Raw genomic sequence first — 6,391 nt, forward strand, 5'->3', positions numbered from 1 at the left:
TTAGCTGCTCGACGCTCAAGGGCAAGTTTCAGAGTCTCCTCTGACATCCGTCTTGGTCTTTTCTTTCTTTCCCATCTTTTCAGTGACCTCTTGCTTTCTTCATGGATGATGTCCTTGATGTCATTCCACAACTCATCTGGTGTTCGGTCACTAGTGTTCAATGCATCAAATGTGTTCTTCAGATGGTCTCTAAATTCAGGTGGGATATACTCAAGGTCATATTTTGGCTCTCGTGGACTTGCTCTGATTTTCTTCAGTTTCAGCTTGAATGTGCGTGTGAGCAATTGATGGTCTGTTTCACAGTCGGCCCCTGGGCTTGTTCTGACTGATGATTTTGAGCTTTTCCATCGTCTCTTTCCACAGATGTAGTCACTTTGATTTCTGTGTGTTCCATCTGGCGAGGTCCTTGTGTACAGTCGCCGTTTATGTTGGTGAAAGAAGGTATTTGCAATGAAGAAGTCGTTGGTCTTGCAAAATTCTGTCATTCAATCTCTGGCATTGTTTCTATCACCAAGGCCATATTTTCCAACTACTGATCCTTCTTCGTTTCCAACTTTCGCATTCCAATCACCAGTAATTATCAGTGCATCTTGACTGCATGTTCAATCAATTTCAGACTGCAGCAGCTGATAAAAAATCTTCTATTTCTTCATCTTTGGCCCTAGTGGTTGGTCTGTAAATGTGAATAATAGTCATATTAACTGGCCTTCCTTGTAGGCATATGGATATTATCCTATCACTGACAGCATTGTACTTCAGGATAGATCTTGAAATGTTCTTTTTGACAATGAATGCAACACAATTCCTCTTCGAGTTGTCATTCTCAGCATAGTAGACTATGTGATTGTCCAATTCAAAATGGCCAATACCAGTCCATTTCAGCTCACTAATGCCTAGGATATTGATGTTTATGCGTTCCATTTCATTTTTGACGATTTCCAATTTTCCTAGATTCATACTATGTACATTCCAGGTTCCAATTATTAATGGATGTTTGCAGCTGTTTCTTCTCATTTTGAGTCATGCCACTTCAGCAAATGAAGGTCCCGAAAGCTTTACTCCATCCACGTCATTAAGGTCCACTCTGAGGAGGCAGCTCATTCCCAGTCATCTTTTAAGTGCCTTCCAACCTGGGGGTTCATCTTCCAGCACTATATCCGACAATGTTCTGCTGCTATTCATAAGGTTTTGACTGGCTAATGCTTTTCATAAGTAGACTGCCAGGTCTTTCTTACTAGTCTGTCTTAGTCTGGAAGCTCAGATGAAACCTGTCCTCCATGGGTGACCCTGCTGGTATCTGAAAACCAAAAGGGAAGAACACACTCAATGTTTCTCAAGCTGAAAGAACTGAAGAAAAAATTCAAGCCTCGAGTTGCAATCGCAAAGGATTCCATGGGGGAAAATATTAAACGATGCAGGAAGCATCAAAAGAAGATGAAAGGAATACACAGAGTCATTACACCAAAAAGAACTAGGCAATATTCAACCATTTCAAGAGGTGGCATAAGATCAGGAATCAATAGTACTGAAAGAAGAAGTCCAAGCTGCTCTGAAGGCATTGGTGAAAAACAAGGCTCCAGGAAATGATGGAATATCAATTGAGATGTTTCAACAAACAGATGCAGCGCTGGAGGTGCTCACTCGTCTATGCCAACAAATATGGAAGACAGCTTCCTGGACAACTGACTGGAGGAGATCCATATTTATGCCTATTCCCAAGAAAGGTGATCTAACCAAATGTGGAAGTTAAAGAACAATATCATTAATATCACACGTAAGCAAAATTTTGCTGAAGATCATTCAAAAACGGCTGCAGTAGTATATCAACAGGGAACTGCTAGAAATTCAGGCCAGTTTCAGAAGAGGACGTGGAACCAGGGATATCATTGCTGATGTCAGATGGATCCTGGATGAAAGCAGAGAATACCAGAAGGATGTTTACCTGTGTTTTATTGACTATGCAAAGGCATTCGACTGTGTGGATCATAACAAACTATGGATAACACTGCAAAGAATGGGAATTCCAGAACACTTAATTGTGCTCATGAGGAACCTTTACATAGACCAAGAGGCAGTTGTTCGGACATAACAAGGGGATACTGATTGGTTTAAAGTCAGGAAAGGTGTGCGTCAGGGTTTTATTCTTTCACCATACCTGTATGCTGAACAAATAATCCAAGAAGCTGGACTATATGAAGAAGAACGGGGCATCAGGATTGGAGAAGGACTCATTAACAACCTGCATTATGCAGATGACACAACCTTGCTTGCTCAAAGTGAAGAGGACTCGAAGCACTCACTAATGAAGATCAAAGACCACAGCCTTCAGTATAGATTACAACTCAACATAAAGAAAACAAAAATCCTCACAACTGGACCAATGAGCAACTTCATGATAAATGGAGAAAAGATTGAAGTTGTCAAGGATTTCATTTTACTTGGATGAACAATCAACAGCCATGGAAGCAGCAGTCAAGAAATCAAAAGACGCATTGCATTGGGTAAATCTGCTGCAAAGGATCTCTTCAAAGTGTTGAAGAGCAAAGATTTCACCCTGAAGACTAAGGTGACCCAAGCCATGGTATTTTCAATCACATCATATGCACGTGAAAGCTGGACAATGAATAAGGAAGACTGAAGAAGAGTTGATGCCTTTGAATTGTGGTGTTGGCAAAGAATATTGAATATACCATGGACTGCCAAAAGAACGAACAAATCTGTCTTGAGGAAGTGCAGCCAGAATGCTCCTTAGAGGCAAGGATGGTGAGACTGAGTCTTACATACTTTGGACAGGTTGTCAGGAGAGATCAGTCCCTGGAGAAGGACAACATGCTTGGCAGAGTAGAGGATCAGCGGAAAAGAGGAAGACCCTCAGCCAGGTGGATTGACACAGTGGCTGCAACAACGAGCTCAAGCATAACAACGACTGTAAGGATGGCGCAGAACCGGGCAGTGTTTTGTTCTATTGTGCGTAGGGTCGCTATAAGTCGGAACCAACTCGACGGCATCTAACAACAACAACAAACTCATTGACTTTTTAAATTAAAAAAAAGATTTTGAAATCTTTTCCTAAAACCAGATGTTGAAAGGTTATTTTGTGATTTATTGATAATTTTATGTTTTCTCTTAAGTTCTGCACAAGTTGGTGGGTTTTCTCCCATAATTTTCTTAATTTTTTAAATTGATGATCAAGTAATGCCTTGGTATTTCCATTTCTGTTTAGAGATTACTGGCAGACAACTTTTAATGTTAGAAATCAACCAAAAATAGCATAGAAAATGCAAAACTTTAATTCTGTTACTGTGGAAGTTTGGTTTTAAGGAGACAAAGTCCTTAGTTCCAATTTGGGGTTAGCTAAATGAGAGATTCAAACCATGAAGATAGTTCTGCTATTGCTATATTCACAGGATTACTGATAATTTGAAGTGATTGACCCAGGTAATTATAGCCAGGAACATCTTTTAACATAGGTAAACAGAATGGTTGTTAGGAAGACTTCAAAAATTCTTAAGTAGGAAAGCATTTTACCATTTATTAATTATGAATCTATTAAAATATGTTAATGCCTTGGATTAACGGGGAGTTTTTTTGTTGTTTTTTTGTTTTTTTTTTTACATCTCCATCTAAATGTTAAATATTTGAGAAGTGAATTTCCAACTTTTATATTAAAGAAAACCAGATTGGACTAGCCGTTTCTTTGCTATAATTTAAACTATGTGGAATTAGGAAGAAGGAACAGGATTTGAAGGCTGGAAGAGAAAGTAAGAATTTTTCCTTTGAAACCGCCTCCTTAGTTTTGACTAAAGAATCCCAAGCCATCTCCGCCATGATTAAAATCAAAGAATACAAACTTGTCATATTTTCGTGCTTTGGAACAATTTTTATTACAGAATCGCACAATATACTTGCCAAAAACAAAATGAGAGAGGGGCAAGGGAAAAATCCTCTGACCTCTAAATGAAGTGTCTTTAGAGTGGCAGAGAACGGCAAATCGACACCAAGTTGTATTTTTTCCTGCGCAAGTCATGGCATTTCAGTGCTTTTACACACTCCCCAAACTGCTTGCCAAAATGATGTGCTCCTGAGCAGTTAGAGAGTTAGGGAGGCAATTTCACCAGAAAAACCCAAAACCAAACCCACTGCCATTGAGTCAATTATGACTCATAGCGACCCTATAGGACAGAGTAGAACTGCCCCCATAGTTTCCAAGGAGCACCTGGCAGATTTGAACTGCCAACCTCTTGGTTAGCAGCTGTAGCACTTAACCACTATGCCACCAGGGTTTCCTTCGCCAGAAAAGGTGATGAAATTCCCATCTCTTTGCATAGACTCCTGCAAAGAGAGATATACCTTGCCTTTGGTATTTTTCGGGCATCACTGAGTTTATCTCTATATTAAGAAGTTATGTATGTTAGAGAGTGGGGTGTTCAGGTTTTGAGAGGGAACCTTGGTGTTGCAAGCAACCAGAGAGGGAATTCAAAATTGGTGATCTTGAGAAGGGCAAGAAGATTTTTGTTCAGAAGTGTGCCCAGAGTCACATCATGGAAAGGAGAGGCCAGCACAAGACTGGGCCAAATCTGCATGGTCTGTTTGGGCAGAAGACCAGTCAGCCCCTGGATTCTCTTCCATGGATACCAACAAGAGGAAAGGCATCGCCTGGGGAGAGGAGACACTAATGAATCTCAAAAAGTATATCCCTGGAACAAAAATGACCTTCATTTGCAATAAGAAGGCAGAAGGAGGAAACTTGATAGCTTAGCTCAAAAAAGTCACTAATCAGTAGCAGTTGGCCACTGCCTTATTTATTACAAAACAGGAATTTCTCATAAATTTTATGTGTACCATATTTAAATTGATCTCATACACCAGAATTCGTGTCATAAATTTTGTTGTTGTTGTTAGGTGCCACTGAGTCATTTCGAGTCATAGTGACCCTATGTGACAAAGCAGAACTGTCCCATAAGCTTTTCTTAACTGTAATCTTTACAAGCGCAGACCACTAGGTCTTTCTCCCATGGAACCGCTGGGTAGGTTCGAACCACCAACCTTTTGGTTAGCAGCCAAGCGCTTAACTGTTGCACCACCAGGACTCCTTAAGATCATGAATGGCTGAAAGAATTTTTTTTTTTTGGACTAGCCCAAATTCTAAAAGATTGGCTGTAGTTATACGAATATGATCAAACTTTTTGAATTTTGATAGTAATTCTTGTTCAGCAAGCATTATCACTGTGTCCCTGTCTAAAGATACGATTGGACTTGTGACTGGGTTGGATATGTAATATTCAACTTTTCACAAAGATAGTGAATACCATCTCATAACATATAGTAAATTGGCTTTATATTTAGATTTATATAACTAGTTATATGAATATATTTAAATAATGGGGAAATCCCTTGAGTGTCTCACAGAATAGAGCAAGACTCGCCTGTGTTTCAACATGTGTTCATCCGTCTGTTTAAAGGCAAAGGGCTGGAGATAAGGTAGCAATGTCCACTTTATCTTTTTGTTTTTAACTGTGTCAATTTAACTAAAATTCCTTGTATCTAAAATGCTTCATTAAAGAATATTTAATATTTCTCATAAAAAATAAGTTATAATTGGTGTAAAGTAATGGTCCCCTACTATTCCTATTCCTCAGATTGAAATTTGAGGATTTACAGAAGAACTACCATTTAAAAAAGGTTGGAATTTCTTCTCTCTGCAAACCAAATTCTATTTCTATGTCCATGGCTTCACTGCATATGTTTGGCACTGTCTTATCATGCGTTATTAGAAATATGCAACATATGTTTTCAAATTATTTACTAGTATACATAAATATTAATTAAATCGGACAATTTAGGATTAGATTTCATTTCATTTGTAACATAAATCTTGGTTAAGTAAATATCTTCAGACAGTTATGGAAGATTCTGCCCCTAGGCTAAGGGTTCTGCTTGGTGGGGGTGTAGCATCTGCTTACTGTCAAGAAGCAAGGGAGTGTATTTTATGGAGACAGTTTTCTGGAGAGAAAAATGGGGGGGGGGGACTTAATTTTTCAACATACGTTCTTTTTAAACTTCAAATTAGTAGCACCTTTACAGCTAGTAGTCTGGTTTTCCAATGAGAACCTAGAGCTGGGGGGAATGTATTTCTGTTATACTCACTTGAAAGTATACGGCCACTGTTAAGAGGTCCTTTGGTGGTGGGATATATTAGATATCATTTCAACCTACTCTTGAGGCCAAACTAATTTAAAGACATTTGAAATGTCCGATCTGGCTTCAGGTCATCTTTTCAAACATGCCTGATTCCTAAAGAATCTTAAAATTGTCTTATAGTGTTTTTATGCACAAACAAAACTGTTGATTTGTTTACTTTCAGAATTAAAACAAATAAAGCGTTCTCTGA

At 38.8% G+C, this 6,391-nt stretch overlaps 1 pseudogene; it reads left to right on the plus strand.

The window, feature by feature from the left end:
• Positions 1–4,783, plus strand: part of LOC126082387 (cytochrome c-like) — a 34,442-nt pseudogene extending 29,659 nt beyond the window's left edge.
• The last annotated feature ends 1,608 nt before the right edge of the window (positions 4,784–6,391 follow it).

This window comes from Elephas maximus, chromosome 9 (assembly GCF_024166365.1).
Source record: "Elephas maximus indicus isolate mEleMax1 chromosome 9, mEleMax1 primary haplotype, whole genome shotgun sequence".
NCBI classification, from domain to species: Eukaryota; Metazoa; Chordata; class Mammalia; order Proboscidea; family Elephantidae; genus Elephas; species Elephas maximus.